The sequence below is a fragment of the Artemia sp. Qi Xiang Cuo genome, chromosome 7 (genome assembly GCF_049724085.1).
Source record: "Artemia sp. Qi Xiang Cuo chromosome 7, ASM4972408v1, whole genome shotgun sequence".
NCBI classification, from domain to species: domain Eukaryota; kingdom Metazoa; phylum Arthropoda; class Branchiopoda; order Anostraca; family Artemiidae; genus Artemia; species Artemia sp. Qi Xiang Cuo.
Genome location: NC_142800.1, coordinates 1,943,433 through 1,963,149, shown reverse-complemented (window position 1 = coordinate 1,963,149; position 19,717 = coordinate 1,943,433). Strand labels below are relative to the sequence as shown.

Below are 19,717 nucleotides of genomic sequence, written 5' to 3'. Positions count from 1 at the left end.
TTTTAGCAATTCCCAGAGCTTCTCTGATATTCTGCTTTAAGAATTCTGGAACAATAGCAATAAGTTGAGCCTGGTCAAAATCAACGGAGTGAGAAGGGTTTTCAAAAATATGATGGGCCAGTGCAGAAAAAGTATCTTCCTCCTTAAGCTTTGTCTTTTTAAGGCAGGCATCAATGGAATCAGTATGCTCTTTTAATCGGTGATATAGAGATCTCATGGTACGACCTATATAGGTATCACCACAACTGCAATGAATCTCATATACTCCTGGTGGATCTGAAGTGATCTTATCTTTGCCTTTGTTTAAGAAGGAGGAGACGGTCATTCCAGAAGAAAATAAACACCTTAAAGCCTAGCTTAGTGAGTTTGGAGCTTAAAATGTCAGTAATCCCCTTAATATAAGGTAATGACAAAAAGGGTTTATCTTCTTCACTCTTAGGGGAGCTCTTGGTTTTTGTGCTAATCTTTCTCCTGGAAATAAACTTATCAATGACTTGTTGGGGGTAGCCATTGCCTATAAGAACATCTTTTATAAGATCAAGTTCAGTCTTCAGCTCAAAATCAGAGGAACACACTACAAACGCTCTATAAACCAACATCACTATGAGTTGGCTTTCTGTATACACTCAAGTCAAACCTAGTTTCCCGTTTGGTAATGAGAACATCTAAGAAGGGTAAACTGTGGTTATTTTCAAGTTTAATAGTGAGCTTTATATCTGGATCCTGCTGGTTAAAAGTATTGAGAAAGGATCTTAATTTGTCTTCTGTCCCATTCCAAATTATTAAGCATTCATCTACATATCTCATGTAGAGTTGGAGATCCTTGAAGTCCTGCTTGAAGATATTATTTTCGATATATTGTAGAAACACCTCACTAAGAACTGGTGCCAAGGTTGATCCCATTGGTATGCCCCACTTCTGTTTGTAGGTTTGATGCCTGAAAGTGAAGTAAGCATTGTTCAGACATAAAGACGTGAGAATAATGAAGTCTTTGGTGTCTAAGCTGGTCAGTTCTTTCCAGGAATTATCATTTTCCAAAGCTGATTGTAAAGCTGGCATAAGTCGGGGCAATGGTATGCTAGTAAACAAAGATACAACATCAAAACTGCACATTGTGGTATTCTTCAAGATGTTGATGCTTTTTAGCCTTTCAACTGCTTCTTTGGTATTTCTTATTTTGTGTTGACTGCTAAGAGTTATGGATCTTAAAATACCAGCCAAATACCTTTCCAACTTTTGTGTAGCTGAACCTATTGTTGACACAATAGGTCTAAGGGGAATATCTGGTTTGTGAATTTTGGGTGCACCATAAAATCTAGGAATGACCGATCTGACAGGAATGAGTTTTCGATAAAAGTTGATCATTAATCCTATTTGTGACACTAAGATTGTCAAAAAAAAAAAAAAAAAAAAAGCTTTGGATAATTTGTTCAGCGACATTTTAAGCTCCAAACACACTAAGCTAGGCTTTAAGGTGTTTTTTCCTTCTGGAATGACCGTCTCCTCTTTCTTAAACAAAGGCAAAGATAAGATCACTTCAGATCCACCAGGAGTATTGAAATTCCTTGCAGTTGTGGTGATACCTATATAGGTCGTACCATGAGATCTCTACATCACCGATTAAAAGAACATGCTGATTCCATTGATGCCTGCCTTAAAAAGACAAAGCTTAAGGAGGAAGATACTTTTTCTGCACTGGCCCTATCATATTTTTGAAAACCCTTCTCACTCTATTGAGTTTGACCAGGCTCAACTAATTGTTATTGTTCGATAATTCTTAAAGCATAATATCAGAGAAGCTCTTGGAATGGCTAAAAACAATCCAGCCAATGGAAAAGACAATGGAAAGTTTTGCATCAGCAAAGTTTGGGTGCCCATTACCCATATGCAGAAAACTCGCAAAAAACTCCCCTACTTCTATAGACCCAACCTTTTTGAGATCTACTAGGATAGCGGCCATCAATGCCTCTACCAAAATCCGGGCAATATTACAACAATAATTCCAGGTTCGACTTATTATTAGTGTTTTTCAGTGATTTTAGTTTTATTTTATTTAGTGATTTTACATTCTGGCAAGAGTCTTGAATTTGAACCTGATGATGACAGGCACAGGTCCTGTCGAAATTATCGTTCCAAGATAACACAAAACCTGACATCCATAGCTTAGGTAAGCTTATTACCATTATCAAGTTTTTCAAAGAAAAGTAAAGAACTCCATTAAACAAAAAATGAGCAAAAATAAAATCAATTAATCTAGCAGGCGTGAAACTACCACAAATCAGCATCGATAAATAAGTGAAACCCACAACGAACAAAAATTACTATAATTAACCGAGTCAAACTCAACGAGCAGAAATTAACACATGTTGGGCGCAAAACCCCTTTGCCTTCCCAAGGTCAGAACAAAATTTGCACTTTACTGAAAAAATACAAATGAGTGTGCATTGTCAGTTTAATATACATATTCTGATATTTAGTAATAAAAATGTTAATATTATTAGATTTATTAAAGTTATAAAAGTAAAAACATTTGTATTTTTTCCGTAAGTGCAAATTTTGTTCTGACCTTGGGAAGGCATAGGGGTTTTGCGCCCAATTTATGTTAATATCTGCTCGGTTTGAGTTTCACTCGGTTAATTATTGTAATTTCTGTTCGTTTTGGGTTTCATTTATTTATTGATGCTGATTTGTGGTAGTTTCCCGCTTGGTAGATTATTTGATTTTATTTTTGCTCATTTTTTTTTTAATAGAGTTCTTTGCTTTTCTTTTAAAATCTTAGTTCGTGGGAAAAGTTTTTTTTAATTAATTTCCTGAAAAAGGCAGGACTTAATTTTCAGATTCGTCCATTGAGTTTTAATTGAACATACTACTGGATTAGATACACGTCTGCCATCTGTTTTTTTTTTTTCATCGGCACTCATTTACAAAATCTAAATTGTATTTCATAAGCGTATGAATACACCCGAATTTTAGCAGGATTTTATCTGGAATGTGGTTTTATGATATTCTGCACAGCATTTGTATCTATTATTTTTCTTAATTACATTCCTACTTCGACCAGCTACCTTATGAATTTTTTTTTTGGTTTTAAGTTTAAAGTGTTTTTAATTCCGTTGTCCTTTTAAATTAAAATCTTAAAAATACTTCTACCGGGTTTGGACCTTAAAATACTACACACTTTAAGCCTTTAGTTGGGGTTTCGCCAGGGTTCTTCAAGGAGAAGGGGAAATACGAAAAGAGATATTTTTAGGCTTCCAATTTTACGACAGGGTCGTTTTTTTCGAAAGAATCTCATGGGAAGGAGAATCACCAACTGCGCAGAGAGAGAGAGAGAGAGAGTCTGGGAATAGTGAGCAAGAAAAGAGAGACGTAAGAGATGAATAAGATTAATTTTTATTTTTGGTCAAATAGTAAATTGGACTTAGTCTAATGACCTGACATAAATTAATATTCTCATCGTTCGTTTCACTTTTCAGTTTATTTTGATTGTTATGTGTGCAACCCTTTGGACAATTTTCCTTTTTTTCCTTAATTTTTGGTTATTTCCTTTAAACTCAGTTTCATTTTATTATTGTTACCATTCAGTTTGCATTTCATCCTCTATTTTGGTCTTTAATATTCATATTCATTTGAATAGTATTGATTTTTGAAGCGCTCTTAACTTTTTAGGAGACAAGCTTCTTCAGTAATAGATGTATTTATAGGGATATTCTCTTGGTACAGGAATCGCCTAGGAAACGTTCTAATTTCATTGAGAGGGTTCTTTAAATTGCACCCTCCCCATCTTTATCGATCAATAAACTTGTATTCCATGCTTGTCTTATCTGGGGAATATTTCTATTAGGGACAAAATGGGGAGTGAATTATTCGGTTGAATTTATAATCTCATAGTTATACGGAGGTTTTACCTTTTTTGGATTTTTAGGGAGGAGGAAGGGTCAAAGCTCTAAGACCAAGTTTTTAGGGTCAAATTTTTTTTTAGGGGGACTATTAGTTCGTCTTGGGGGGTTTCACCCCCTCTATATGTCCTATCTCAACCCTCTTTTGTGTATCTGAAAGAGACAAACGGGTCTATGGCCAGTAAAGAAAAACCAAAAGAACAAAAATCAAACGAATATTTCGCCCGTGACAAGGCAAACAAAACAACTAGATTATAAAACTAAAATAATATAAATAAAAATATATATAAAAGCGGTATTTATCAGTTATATAATAAACACTCGAGAATTTCGATCGCGAATGATGCGAACATGAGCCAAGAAACTGGTCAAGCAACTTCTATATACCAGAGAATTAGCTTTGGTTGGGTTGGAAAATAAATTGTAGCTATATTTTATTTAAGTATTTAGTTGGTATTTTGGTTAGGTTACGTATTTAATATATGCTATGCTTCACCCCCCCCCCCCCCAATGTGCAAATATATAGCTCAAATGTATTTTGAGGATTAAAACATTATTTATAGTATTTTAATTTTAGATTCTAGTTCTTTTTTTTTTTTTTTATTCTACTCTGAAGACGCCGGGCGAAATATTCGTTTGGTTTTTGTTCTCTTCGTTGTCCTTTACTGGCCCTAGACCCGGTTGTCTCTTTCAGATTCTTTTCTTTGTTTTGTCATGGCTGGCCAGTTTGGCTGTAGATCCTTTATTAATACAATATTTAAAAAAAACTCCATCTTTGATCGAAAGAACGACAATTTATAGAGCGAGTTTTGTTTTATAGGCATCCAAGTTTCCAAGCTATTTAGAGAGAATTTGTTGGAACGTTTAAATTGCTTAGCTGTCCAAAAGGAATGTGTACTTTCTAAAATAGAGACTCACTTTTCCATTCAACTAGGTTTAATTAATGGCATTCCTTCGCTGGAGTAGTTTAAACTTGCCTCATTTTAAGATAATCATACCTATCTAAAAAAGAAATAGGTAATTGGGGAATTTAGGAGCTGCAAACACTGGGTTGAATAAAACTTGCAAAAAGTAAAAACTAAGGATAGTTATATGAATAGATATATAAAAAAGGCCTATTTTGTGTTGAAAGAAAATAGGCATTGCGCGCTGGAGGCATGCGTTAATTTATACTTGGCTATTAAAGCTTTTTGCATCAACAAGGCTGCCTTTTGGACAAAATTTTGGGGCTGTAAGGGACATGGAAGTATACCAATGTCCAATATTAGTTTTTTTTTTTGTCGAAATCCATGATCATCAGTGAATGCTATTGATGTCCCCTTGACTCTCATTTTCACTGATTCTGATTGCGCACTTGCCCAACCTTCTACCAATTTATATCACTAACCCCTTTTGATTTATTCATCGTACGCCTAATGCACATGACTAGATGTTAATGATGAAAGTAATGACATAGTCAGTGGGTGGAGGGCCAGGGTTATCAATTGCCCTTAATTCAATTTGTTGAAAAAAGACGACAAATTCGTTCCTGCTGATGTATGGAAGCTCGATAAAGACATGTCAAAGACTGACAGGGTTGTCATTCCTGTCTTTCAATACGTCAAAATCAGATAGGCAAGCAGGCTATGTACACAAAAGACCCAAAGAGATTAAAAACAATCGAGCGTGGTGTGATGTCAGTTTTTTTTTAACAGAAGCGAGATGGGAATGTTTTTTTTCTTTGCAGGAGGGAAGACTTGGGTTGTTCCATCATTTGCTTTTAATTGATTTGTGACAATGTTTGGTGGATTGTTTAGACAGGTTCCACCCTACTTTTGTTTAAACTAGACGAAAATTTATTGTCGTCTACTGAGCTGACTAAGCTTAACGTCTTTAGGGAAAAGGGCTGGAATGCATGACTTTCATTGATTCCTCCCTCATAAAATCTGATTTAAAGCTATTTCTCTGAATCGCAGGCAATAAGATAGAAAACTGGTTGTAAAATAGTTTTAGTCATATTCTTAATTAGACCAAGTGTTTCTCGAGCTAGAGCGCAGGGGTTTCTTTTGAGGGATAGGGATATAAATAAAAAAATAAACGGATTGTATGGATATTCTTCGAAACTAAAGGGCAAATTATAAAACCGTATACCATCCACACGTACGCTACTTGAGTGTTGATGATGTACAGTTTATGCAGACTTTAGTATGCAGTCGGTGAATTTGGCTTATGAAAGAAGTAATCACCTATGCTTCGTTTCGCTAGATCGACAAGGGCTTTAATTCTGTAAGATGGGTATCTTAAAATAACTAAAGTACGGCGTGATTATGATTCTCGATAGACGGCTTTCATAACTACATTTGCATGGAAGTGTTTATGCTGCAGTTCAATAATATTTTGTTTTATTATACATTTCTTCTTTTTTCATTAAAACATTAGAAATAACGGTCTCAAGTTACTTAAGGTAAATGATCTCCCTGAAAAGCGATTTTACAGACAAGCCTGCTGTGGCTTGCACAAAAAGGACACAATACTTAAGTTGTTGGATTCATTAGTCTCAGATCTATGCTTTCACTGTGCCAGAATCATGATATTACGTAGATTTCTTCTTGGGGAAGAATCTAAACTTCCTTTTTATATACTGTTATTAATAAACGATTGTTTGTAAAAGGAAGTTTTTTGGGGAGTTTTCGATTTGCAGCAAAAACAATTTTTAGGTCAAATACTGCGATTTCAACATAAATGCTAGTGAAAAAGAGAATTAAACATATTTTGGAAGGGAGTTGGCGTTTACTCCCCCCCCCCCATTCCCCCCGTGGCTGTTTGGTCTCCAATTACTTTCGAAGTATAAAAACGGACTAGAACTCTCAATTTCTGACGTAATGAGCACCCTCCAAAGTTTACCATGAGGTGGAGTTGGGAATGAGGAAGGAGGAGTCGCCCTCCTATACGGAATAAATTCTGCTCATTTTGGAGTTTAATGTTACTCTTTACTTGCATATAGCATGTACCAGAAATATTCCCAGAAATCAAGAGGAATTGAATATCATTTTCATATTTTGATGTGTTTTTAAAGTTATTTGTGCCTCCCCCTCCGAAAAAATACCCACTCCACCCTCCCCTCGTCTTTCCCTTAGAACTAATTCTGTATTTATCTGAAGGCAAAATGAGAGTTGGGATGTTTAGGAATTAAAATGTATCCTTTGAGGCATCTCCCTCCCTCCCTAACTACAAAATAATCAGAGAACCCACTGTAGAGGTTATTGTAGAGAACCCAATTGTAGCTCTTATGTAGCTCATTTTTGAAATTGTAAAACAACAGGGAATTTACTTAAGGCAGTGAAATTTGTTTAGACCTTCGAAAAAAATTGTTAGACCGTATAGAAGTGAGACTGCCCCTTCCTCATCCTCACCTCCGTCTCATGGTCGTAGAAACTTCGGAGGATTCTCATTAAAACAGAAATTGACAGTTCTGGTCCTTTTTTATAAGTCGAAAGGGATTGGAGAGCAATCAGTTGCAAGGGTATTTCAGGGGGGGGGGGGGGGGTAAAACCCTAGCCCAATTTTGGGAAAACAGAAACTTCTAAATATCCTGAGAACCAAATATGACAGAAGAGAATGAATTGGACCGTGTGACAAACTTCTTTAGTTCACGGGAATAGGCTTTGAATCGAAATCATCCCAAAACGCGCAGTACCGTAGTTTCTCTTGAGTTACAAGAATCGCGACACATCGTCTGGATTACCGTCAAGCAACGGCTTCTAAATTACCGCGACATAACGCCTTTTATTTTCAGTATCCATACATACCTGGGAAAGATTCCATTTCTAAAATGTTTTGCCATCCGTATATGAAGACGAAAAAAAGAGGCAAACTAAAAAGATAAAAATATGCTTTAATTCTTATAAGAAATAAGGCCATGCCTAGAGGTCATATGCTACGAAAATGAGGATTTTTGTTGAACAAGGTGTAGGCCTGCTCTAAAGTGTATTATGTCAAGTGAACTACTCCTGAATCATACTTTTGACAGGCACTTATGCGGTTTTTTTTTTCGTATGACCAATAATAAAAATAGCAAATTTTATTGATCATTTAAATAAGATGTGCCTAGAAGTTCGGGAAAATTTATGATTTCGGGGGGGACGACGACCCCAAGACTGTTCCTTCGTACTTCAGTCTTTTGTGGTCCTAGAATCAACCAAATTCTTCACCCTGGACAGGCCATATCAATATCTATCAGTGTATCAAGTTTTTTTTTTAGTGTATAATCCTAACAGGAATAAAGTAATTTATTTAAAAGAAAAATAATAGAAATTAGAAGAAAACAACCCTTTAGGAACTTAGATCATAGATGATCTTGGGACGCATAGCCACTTGACTAATGAGTACAGTGAACCTTGATAATCCGAATCATCAGGTGGCATGACAATCAAGGATAAGCTAATTCCATGGATAACCTGAAAGAGGACGAAACAGGCTAGTTATCAACACTTAACAACTCGTATCTACATTTGATTATTACATCTTTATCACTTACAATTTTACTTATTTTTCTTTACCAATCGAATTATTGGGTTTAACCCAATTAGGCCATACAATCCCTGGTACAGGAATGATTTCTTATCCTGATGTCTGAGCTTGAATCTGACTTTTCCGGATTTCTACTCTAAGATAAATCCGCCCTAGTCGACACTACAATTAATATTAAACCCGAGCGAAGAGTTTAAAAGCATACATATTGGGGTTGATAGAAAATGAGTTATAGTTAATGAATCTGCATCCGCCGCATCCGAGTATAATACTGGTATAGGTTAGGTGTGTTAGTGAGTGCGTATGTGCGAGTATCTTTGTGTGTGTCTTTCATTTTTGTTCCTTTAAGGCTTGGCGCATTCTTTGAGCCAAACAGCTTAGGTAGTGTTAAAATGCAACTTGCTGGATAACTTTGTTCTATGCTTTGATGAAAGGTATATCTTTGTCGCTTTTTATCCTATAGTTCGGCATGTACCAATGTATAAAATGTTAATACCAAGGTATTAAGTTGGTTATTGATGTAGATTTCAAATGTTCTTAAGATTGGTTCAATAAGGTGCAATTGCAGAAATAAGGTGTATTTGTTTGCATAACTTTGGACTTAGATCCAATGTTGCTTGTTAAATATCATTTTTCTATCATGGATTTTAACTTCTATCAATCATTGTCGCGTTGAGAACTTGGGGACACTATTTGGATGAACCACAGGGGCCTGATCGTTCCCAGGTTTTCAGAAGAACTTTAAGAAACACATTTCACAGGATGGGGCCTTCAAACCCATCAGGTTCCCCCAAGCCTTTTCAGTATTTAATGTAGTTTTTTTTTATAGCATCTTGAATAGAGCACATGTTTTTTTTAGTGTTTTCTTGAATTCCCTCCCCCCCCCCCCAAGAAAATATCCCGCATACGTGGCTGCCCCATCAAAAAATGTTCTTTTATTTGTAAGAAATAGTGATTTTAGGTTACTCCTTTCATGGAAGTCCTGTCATAACTTGCAGCAGACTTTAGAAAACCATTGTCTATGGGGATAGGAGGGGTTGTTACACAAGGATCCCTCATTCCCTAAGTAAAAAAAAAAACTTCAAAAATGTGAAGTTTCTAAAGGTAATTAAACAATAATAAGATAAAACGGGAACTATGTTTGGTTTCTGATCTGCCTTTAAGGGAAAGGAAATATCAAGACCGTATCCAGGGGAGGGGGGTACCCGGTTTGAACCCCCCCCCCCCCCCCGAAATTTTTGATCGAGTCAAAATTAGTAAAAAATTAGCCGAAAACCGAGTCGAAAATTAGTACCCCCCCCCCCCCCCCCGACAAAAATCCTGGATCCGCGCTTGGGGAATATATAAGGGTACAATTGGAAATGTTAATGGTACTTATATAATACACAATCGACAACTTGTATCACTAACATTAGCCAATACCCGGTTTTCACGGTGTTTATACCAAACGATTAGCTTCGGCTCGGTGGGAAACTACATTATAGCTATATTTTAATTAAATATTTAGTTGGTATTTCATAATTTTGTTACTAAAGTACTGTATTTTCATCATATTTTGTTTTATTTCATTAGCATTCATAAAATTTCACTTCTCGAGTATGTATTATATAGCACATAAGTACCGTTAAATTTTTAGGGGAGTAGTAAAGAAGTAAAAGCGGGCCAATTATGAGAAGATATATACGCATTTTGAGGAAAACCTTGGCTTTTATTACAAGGGGATCTCTTATCTTAAAAATCCTTACAGGTACATACATGGGGTTTTGAGCCCTCGTGCCCGTGTTCAACCTCTACGTCTTCCATATAATTCACCTATCATTACCGTTGCTTTTAGATTTCACTCCCCCCCCCCCAATTGTGTTTACCTTTTTTCGTCTAGAAACATCTAGCAGCCCTTACAGTACCTAGTCAACATATTTTTCTTATCTTGTGTGACTCTGGAATAATCTGCTTTTCTGATTTAAACCTTATGTTGGAAAACTTCAAAGATAAGCTTTTTTCTTAGTCTTTGATTATTTTGTGGTACTGTTATATTAGCTGGAAGACCCGTGAGAAGTGAAGTTTGGTTAATGCTAATTAAATAAAACAAAATAAGATTAAACTATAATAGTTTAGAAACAAATTTGGGCTATATATTGGCACATTAGGGGGTGGGGTGGGGGGTAAAGCATAGCATATATTAAATACGTAACCTAGCCTAGGTACCTTGCCCCCCCCCCAAAACCCCCAAAATTAAAGTTTAAATACTGTAAACACAGTGAGGAACCACTGTGTGCAATCCTCGGCATAGGAATTCTCCGTTGAATGAACTTCTTTGACTAGTTTCTTGTATCATCTTCGCTATACAATATCTCGCGGGTCTTCCAGCTAATAGAACAGTACCATTTTTTTCTAATCGAAGGTTTTTTTTTTGCGAGTGACAAAAATTTTTTTTCAGTTAAGATAGCTATCATGTTTAAAAAAGGTGTCTTTTTTTAAAATAGTTTTTGCAGATGACTCGTCGGCTATCTTTTGTCTAAACCTGGTATCTGGATTTTTGAAATTTTCGTGAAAATATATAAAATAAATAATAATTTATTTTATTTTATTTATTTTTCGGAATGGGACAGAGAGATAATATGATAGAGTTTCGTCAACATGTTTCCGAAGTCCATTTCTTTCTTTCATTACCACTATTTTCAGCTGGACGCAGATACTAGGTTTTGCAATTTGAGTTATAGTTAGCTCTAATTATTGACTGTTGAAGTTGAGGAAACCTGAGCTGATCCCTGTAAATGCTAGGTTGTGTATATTAGAAAGCAGAGTAGATAGAAAAATTCTGACTACACCAATCGCTTTGCTGCGTCGAGATCGGGAGAAGTCTATCATTAACTCCAAACTAAATTTTTGTGCAAATGCTAGGTTATGGTAGACGACAGCTGTCTTAGGGTTAGGGTGCCATAGTAGCTGAACAATTATAATATATATATATATATATATATATATATATATATATATATATATATATATATATATATATATATATATATATATTGTTTTATCTATTAAGGTTCTTCAGTCAGAATACTTCTAGTTAAGTTTCAATTCATAATAATAATAAAAAAAAAAAAAAAAAACGATAAAAAAACTTAATTATTTTGATGATGATTAACTTTTTTGTCATTCATCTAATCACTATTTTGTCATAAAAGTATGCATTCGATTGACACTTATATTTAATGTGTTATTGTGTCAAAAAGTTTACTGTACTTTCACTTGTTCTGTTTCGCAGCTTGTTTTTCTGTTTCTATGCGCTGTTCGTGATTCAGCACACGCTCAAAGAGTAAAAGCGCCATTCGCTGTAGCCTTATCCCTAGATCTGGGAAAAGATTCTCTGGCTGTTGGGCCTACATAATCTCACGAAATAATATTCTTGTCATTGACCTGTTCATAACTTATTTTGAGCTTATTAGTTTAAAAGAAAGAGGAAGTTTTTGAAAAATAATTCATTAAGTGTCCTTTTATGTAATTTTCTTTTTGTAAAACAACCATTACTTGGATTGAAAGTTAGGTTTTTAGGGTTAGTGTTTCCAAGTTGCTCCATTACGACATTATGTGGTACGACGTCAGATTTTTTTTTTTAGATATAAAAATACTCTTCTAATTTTCGACTGTTTGATCTCTTTTTGCTGAATGATTTCGAAGAGTTCAAGGGATCCTTTAAAACTTTTGCTATTCCTCCCTATGCAGATGTTGTTGTTCTTGTCTTATAACCATTTGCAATATTGCCAGAGATGACCGTTTACCGTTTTTCAACGCTATGTTTTCCTGGTCTTTTTTGTACCTATTTAAGGAAGTTACGTCACTGTGTTCAAGTTTTTTCCTTATTACCATTTCATTAAAATTTCATTCATAGTTATAGCTTGTTTTTTACATTTGTTTTTCTTTTTTTGGATGATTTTGTGTTCTGAGTGACACAGTTTGCCGTTTATGAATTTTTTTTTTTTGAATTATAATCAATCTCCAATCCATTTCCATTTATTTATTACGTGAGTATTATTTAAAATTTTAGATACTTATGTATTATAGTGATCCCACTCACATTCTTGATCAAACAGTTCGCTGTAAGTAAGGAGCGACGCGGCTCAATAGTAACCGAAACTCTAGAAAACGGAATTTTGATACCAATAGGTACATCAAAAGAATTAAATTTTTATGCTGATTTTGAATATATAAGTTTCATCAAGTTTCGTCCTACTACCCATCAAAAGATACGCGCCTGAGATTATTTGCCTGATTTTTGAAAAAAGGAGGAAACACCTCCTAAAAGTCATAGACCCTCATTGAAAATCACACCATCAGATTCAGTGTATCAGAGAACCGTACTGTAAAGGTTTTAAGCTCCTATCTGTAAAAATATGGAATCTGTATTTTTTGCCAGAAGAGAGATCACGGATGCTTGTTTATTTATTTATTTATTTTTTCAGGGTTGATCGTATCGACCCAGTGGTCCTAGGATATCGCGGGAGGGATCATTCGAACAGAAATTAAAAGTTCTAGTGCCCTTTTTAAGTGACCCAAAAAATGGAGGGCAGCTAGCCCCCCTCCCACACTCATTTTTTCCCTAAAGTCACCCGATCAAATTTTGAGATAGCTATTTTGTTCAGTATGGTGGAAAAATATAATAGCTATGTCTTTGAGGATGACTGAATCCCCTATAGTCCCCGGGGGAAGGGCTGCAAGAACTTTGCCCAATGTTTACATATAGTATTGGTTATTGGGAAGTATACAGACATTTTCAGAGGGGGGGGGGTTCTGGTAGTGGGGGTTACGTGGGAGGATCTTTCCATGGGGGAAGGGACATTGCTATGAAGGGGGCGCCAGATTTCCCAGTATTATTAAAAAAAGGATCAGAAATTAAATAAAAAAAAGTTTTTCAAAGAAAAGTAAGAAGCAACATCAAAACTTAAAACGAACGAATTTAGTACTTATATGATTGGGTTCGTCCCCTAATCCATACTGTGCTCTTTACGCTAAAGTTTTTTTAATACCTTCATAAGAATTATTTATTCTAATTAACGGCCTTTGTGATTAAGGGGTAATTTTTAAAGAATTGGAACAAAATTCTAACTTTAGCGTAAAGAGCGAGGTATTTACTAGGGGGCGAACCCCTAATATACGTATTAAAAATATATGAATATTGAAGTTCGTTACGTAAGTTAATTCGTAAATTATGTATATTTATTACTAATAAAAACGTTCGTAAATAAAATTAAACAACTTTCGAGAAAGCCATTTACACAAAAAAAAGTTAAATTGATATACAAATTTAGTTGTAATTGTTCATGTATGGTGAGCCAAATTGAAAACCGGCATTAATTAAAAAACGTTCAGAAACTAAATAAAAAAAAAGTTTTTTTTAACTGAAAGTAAGGAGTGACATTAAAAATTAAAACGAACAGAAATTATTCTGTATATGAAAGAGGATGTCCCCTCCTCGACGCCTCGCTCTTTCCGCTTAAGTTTGACTCTTGCTGACAACTCTATTTTTTAAAACAATAAAAACTTAAGCGGAAAGAGCGAGGCGTTGAGGAGGGGACAACCCCTTTCATATACAGAATAATTTCTGTTCGTTTTAAGTTTTGATGTCGCTCCTTACTTTCAGTTAAAAAAAACTTGCTTTTTGTATTTAATCTGACTAAGAACCGGTTTGTCTGTCTGCAATCGGTTATAATTAGCTTAGTCAGTCTTAGTAAGGAAAACTATGACTTAGGTATATTTTAATTAAATATTCAATATATAGAGATGGTTAGCTTACAGGTATTTAATATGATGTCTTCTGGGCGGCCTGCTTTGGTACTTGTTAATTATACAATAACCTAGCAAGAAGTGAAATTTGGTGAATGCTAATGAAATAAAACAAAATATGATGAAAATTTAATAGTTTAGAAACAAATTTGGGCTATATATTTGAACATTAGAGGGGTGGGCGTAAAGCATAGCATATGTTAAATAAGTAACCTAACCTAGGTACCTTTTTTTGTCCCTAAATCCCAAAAAAACTGAAGTATAAATAGGGTTCTGGGAGTGAGTAACCCCTTCATGTCTAGCGACTCAAAGGAATTTTCTCTTTAAAGAAGCTGCTTACTAGTTTTTCGCGTCACAAATTCTCGATAGGTTATTGTATAATTGACAAGTGCCCCTGCTTTCTATAATTCTTAAGTGTAGTGTCCATAATTTTGTTAATAAAGTATTATATTTTCATCATATTTTGGTATATTTCATTAGGATTAACCTTACTTCACTTCTTGAGTGGGGTCGTTGTAATTCATAAGTACCAACTTCTATTGTAATCCTGGTACATACAGAGGGGGGAGGGCTTGGGATCCGCCCAATAAAATTCTAGAAATTATACGAGTTTCTAGGAACTTCTTATTCAAACAACCGTTGTTTGTTATTATTCCCCCCTCTCCCCTCCCCTGAGGAAATTTATGCATATGTTCCTGTTATAAATGGATTAAAGGTACTCTTAGAACAAAAAAGTTACGTTTTCTGATGTCAAATTTGCTTGGTTAATTTCTTCAAGCCTATTTAATGTACGAAAAGTACATTTTGCTTCTTATTTCCGTTTCCAAAATTTAATTACACTTACTTTTCCATACTTTGTTTTCGCTGAAGTATTTCTGTTCCTAGTAACATGGAATTATCCAGTTTATAACCTTTCGGTTCTGCATTGCGGAACTAGAGCGTCTGCGCTGAATTCCCTGTCTAGTCACTTCTTTTCGTATAAACATTCTCTCAGCTTGGGGCATTATTTAAAAGGCGGTGACATTTTTTGCTGGTTTGGATATACTTTCCTACCCAGGTTAAATTTATTCCTAGTATTTTATTTAAAAATGACAAGTTTAGATTCTGCAGGACAAGATACTAACTTCATGACAATCATACTTTTTGAGAAAGTTCTGCACTTTAGAAGTTGTATTCAAGGAATTTTGACCAATTTCTAAATAATTGATTAGATTTCGCTGCCTTTCTTATTTATATTTAGAACTAGATTAGAATTTTTTTTTTTTCAGTAAGTCAGTGGAAAAGCAAAAAAAAAAGATTGAAGTGTAACAAAACAAAAGTAACCTTTTTTTCTGTTGATAAAGACTTCTGGTTATTAAGCAAAAATATTCTGGCTTATTATTATTATCGATGCAAGCTTCTTTTTTTCTATCTTTATTTGAAAATCGTATCCGTTTTTCAATATTTTTATTTTATTTTAATTTGACTAACACAAGAAGCTACATGAATTGCAAATTAAGCTGGAGAAAGGAGAGAAATTAGGGTTAAAAATCTCTTCTGTAAAAATTCGATATTCTACACGTTTTACCCGGCGAAAAACATTTGTTAGTCTTTCTGCATGGTTCTTTTTAAACCAAATCATCGCAGTTACGTCCAAGGTCGTAACTGACATTTTTTAGCGTGTCTGAGTTATTTGCCAAAAACTGTTTGCTAAGCTTTCCTCAAAGGGAGGATCAGAAAAATAATGTGGGTCAGAAGGATTGAAATGTGATGGAACCAGGGCCGCATGTAGAATTTTTTCGGGGGGGGGGGGGGTAAAAATATATTTTTTGGGGGGAGGGAGTGTCTACCAAAATAGCTTTAAAAAACGTATCAAAAATTTGTTTATATTCATTTTTGTAACGTTTTTACGAGTCAGACAAAACATTTCGGGGCGGGGGGCGGGGGCGGTAGGTCAAATCCCCTCCCCCTGGATACAGCCTTGGTTGGAACAGAGATTGCCCTGTTGATCTCCAATTTAAATGCAGCTCAACGAACGATGTTTGTGGCAATTATGCCAGAAGTTTGAAAATATTAGATTATGAGAAACTTGTGCACACATCAATGATTATTCAAAATTTTATCCGATAAACTGGTAAACATTATAAAGTCATCTAACAAACAATTTAGTCAGTCGGGTATCAAAAGGTCATATCTCCATAATTGTAAATTTTCAGAAGAGCAAATAAAACACCTCACAACTTTGTATTTCCCATCTACTAATACTACTAACGACTCACCGCAGCGCCAAGCCGCCTGAGGCTAACACAGCTACGCACGCTCTTCCTCCATCCCGATCTATTCAAAGTCTCCCTTTTTATACCCTCCCAGGAAGTTCCCATTGCCTTTAAGTCTTTCTTTGTGGCGTCCTCCCACCCGAGACGAGGACGACCTGCTTTCTGTTTGGCCCAAGACGATTGGCCGAAAAGGATAAACTTCGGTAATCTGTCATCCTTCATCTGCACAACGTGTCCTAGCCATCTCAACCATTCTTTCATTATAACCCTAGAAAGTGGGATTTAACCACATTTTTCGTAGAGCCTACTGCTTGAAATGCGGTCAGTCAGCCGGGTACCCAGAACAACCCGTGGGCAATTTCTCTGTAAAACATCTAGCAAATCTTCATCCGCTTTTTGGAGCGCCCATGCTTCAGAGCCATATTTGACCACTGTCATCACTATAGCTTCTAATATTCTAATCTTGCTTTGCAGATAATATTCTAATCTTGCTTTGCAGATTTATCTTCCTATTCTTCCAAACTTTTTTTAACTGTGAAAAAACACCCCGGCTATTCTGCTTTTAACATCTTCACTGCTCCCACCCCCTTTACTACCAGGGAAGCTGAAGCCGTCTACATTATTAATCTTGCTGTTACTCAATATCACCTTTTCAACTTCAGTTATTCCAAGCCTTAGTGACTTAGTCTTCTTAACATTAATTTTCAAACTTATTCTAGCACCCTGAACTCGCAATACCTCTTAAAGCTCATTTGTTCTGCTCACACTTTCATCAAGGATGCTTAAATCATCAGCATAATCTAAGTCCAGGAGAGTTTTTCCTCCCTATTTAATTATGTGGTCTCCCATTGCCTTTCCTGTGCTCCTTAACACAAAGTTCATCAAAATGATTCAGATAAAGGGAGATAGAACACAACCCTGCTTCACTCCTGGTTTAATACAAAACCAGCTGCTAACCTAATTTCCTACTTTAACTACAACAGTGTTATTCTCTTACATAGCATTAATCACTTTAATTTGTTATCTGGTATACCATACAAGGATAAGACTTTTGCTAAAGCTCTTCTATCAATAGAATCGAACACTTGCTCATAATCTATAAAACTGAGGACCAAAGGTGTTTGACAACTAAGGCAATTCTCAATTATTAACCTAAGAGTTAAAAGTTAATCGACACATCCTCCACCTTTTCTAAAACCGCACTGTTCTTCTCTTAAACCTTTCTCTACAGCATCTCTCAGTCTACAAAGTAAAAGTATCATATTACTAAGTAATTTGTTACCTACAGAGACCTCGATAATTACCACACTCACTCTTATCACCTTTCTTATACAGTGGTTTAATTAAGGTTTTCTAAAATCGCTAGGTACTTCGTCTTTTTCAAAAATTATATCCATAATCTTCAGCAGCTTGTTTCTAACCTCATAGCCGCCATATTTAAGAAACCCATTTACCACACTATCAGCACCTGGATCCTTATTATTTTTTAGTCATTTTAGTACTGTCACTAATTCTTCCTCACAAAATAAATCTTCTTTCACATCCAAGGTACCACAAACTTTTTCGTTTTCATCTAAATCTTTTCCTGTAACTCTATATATCTTTCCCTGTAGCACATTCTCGAAATGTTCTGCCCATCTCTCGTTAACTCTTTCCTTATCATAATTATGGCTCCGTTCCTATCTTTAACTGGGGCAAGTCTGGATTGACTACTCTATTTCAGTTCATTAATATGCCAGTACAGTATTAAGCTGCATCTTCCAGATCCTCGGCAATTTTATCCATGGCCTCCAGTTCACACCCCCTTAGTTTATATTTTAACGCTTTCTCCACCTTCTTTACATTCCTTTTGTTTTCATATTATCTATCGCTCAGAAATTCTTCTACAAGTCTTTTCTCCTTTCTATTAAACATAAAGTCCCTACTTCTCTCTATTAACCATAAAGCTTTTTCACTAAAATTCCTAGCTGCAGTCCTAATTTTCTTCCCTAAGACACCATCATCAACTTAACAAATTGTTTTTCTAAAAAATTTCCAACCATCTTCCACATTGTCAAATTTTAAACTCTCAAGTTTAGTATTCAACTGTTCCTGGAAAGTTTCTCTCAAACTCTCATCCTGGAGTCTACCAACATCATAACCTCGCGGGAGGTAGTTGACCTTCCGAAATTTCAACTTTAAATTAACACTAGACACTACTAGATGGTAATCTTTACTTTTAACATCAATAACAACACTCATATTTACCCTAGTATCTTGAATTGATTCTGCCAGTCTTCGGTTTACTATAACATAATCAATAAGGTTTGCTGTCTTACCATCACGTGAATACCATTTCAACTTATGGGCCATTTTATCATCAAACACCGTATTGGTTATAAATAGATTGTTATACCTACAAAACTGCAAAAGTCTGTAGCCATTGCTGTTTTCTTTTCCTACAACAAATTTACCTAGGCTAGGATACCATCTATCCCTATTTCTACCGACATGGGCGTTGAAATCTCCTATTAGAAACATCATATTTCTACCTGGGACCCTGTCTATTTGCTCCTGTAACTGTAAATAAAATTCATCTGAGTCACTATATGTCCCTCAGTCGGTTCTATAGGAGCATATACAACTATAAATGATACCCTGAACTTTTTTAGTCATAAAATGAGCAATTAGTATTCTATTATTAATACCTTATCAGCCTAAACAAGACTTAGCCGCTTCCTTATTCATCACAAGCCCTACTCCCTGTCTATGTACCCCACCCTTCCTGTTTGGGTAAACAAATTCTATATTACCTAATTTCATGCTTCCTACCCCTGGGATATGAGTTTCTGAAACTCCTTATAAATACAGTTCGAATCGTCTGAATTCGTCCGTCAAAATTTCGATACGATAGTTATTTTTTAACGTTGTAACATTCCAATTTCTAATTTTCATGTTCTTTAAATCATTGAAATTATTTTGGCCTCAGGAAAAGCAATGATACCGTATACCAGCGCAGGACGGAGATCACATCTTCTCAAGTCTACACCAAAGCGCTTAGAACTGGACAGCAAGAAGTCCCTAGGACCTCCAGTATGAATAGAGGCTTTGTGCAATCCTGGCCCTATCTTGGTCACAACATGGTTTTCAGCACTTGGCGATGCTCTTCTATCAACAAGAGTCGAAATCCTGCACACAGTCTCAAGCCTTTTACCTCCGACTCATTATATATTCATGTCTACAAATATTATGCTACTACAGGAGGCATTCTATAGTAGATTAATTAGC

The 19,717-nt window shown here is 35.5% G+C and overlaps 1 protein-coding gene across 4 annotated transcripts in view; it reads left to right on the top strand.

Annotated features, from left to right (window-relative positions):
* The window catches only part of LOC148949852 (uncharacterized), a 177,791-nt gene that overhangs the window by 101,718 nt on the left and 56,356 nt on the right, over positions 1-19,717 (top strand). Inside the window, exon 1 of one of the 4 annotated variants that reach the window (XM_089091958.1) lies at positions 8,705-8,842. The exons of the other annotated variants lie outside the window; for them this stretch is intronic. The gene's annotated coding sequence lies outside the window, so the exon portion shown is untranslated. Of the gene's footprint in view, positions 1-8,704; positions 8,843-19,717 lie in introns of those variants that run through there. 4 annotated transcript variants of the gene reach the window in all.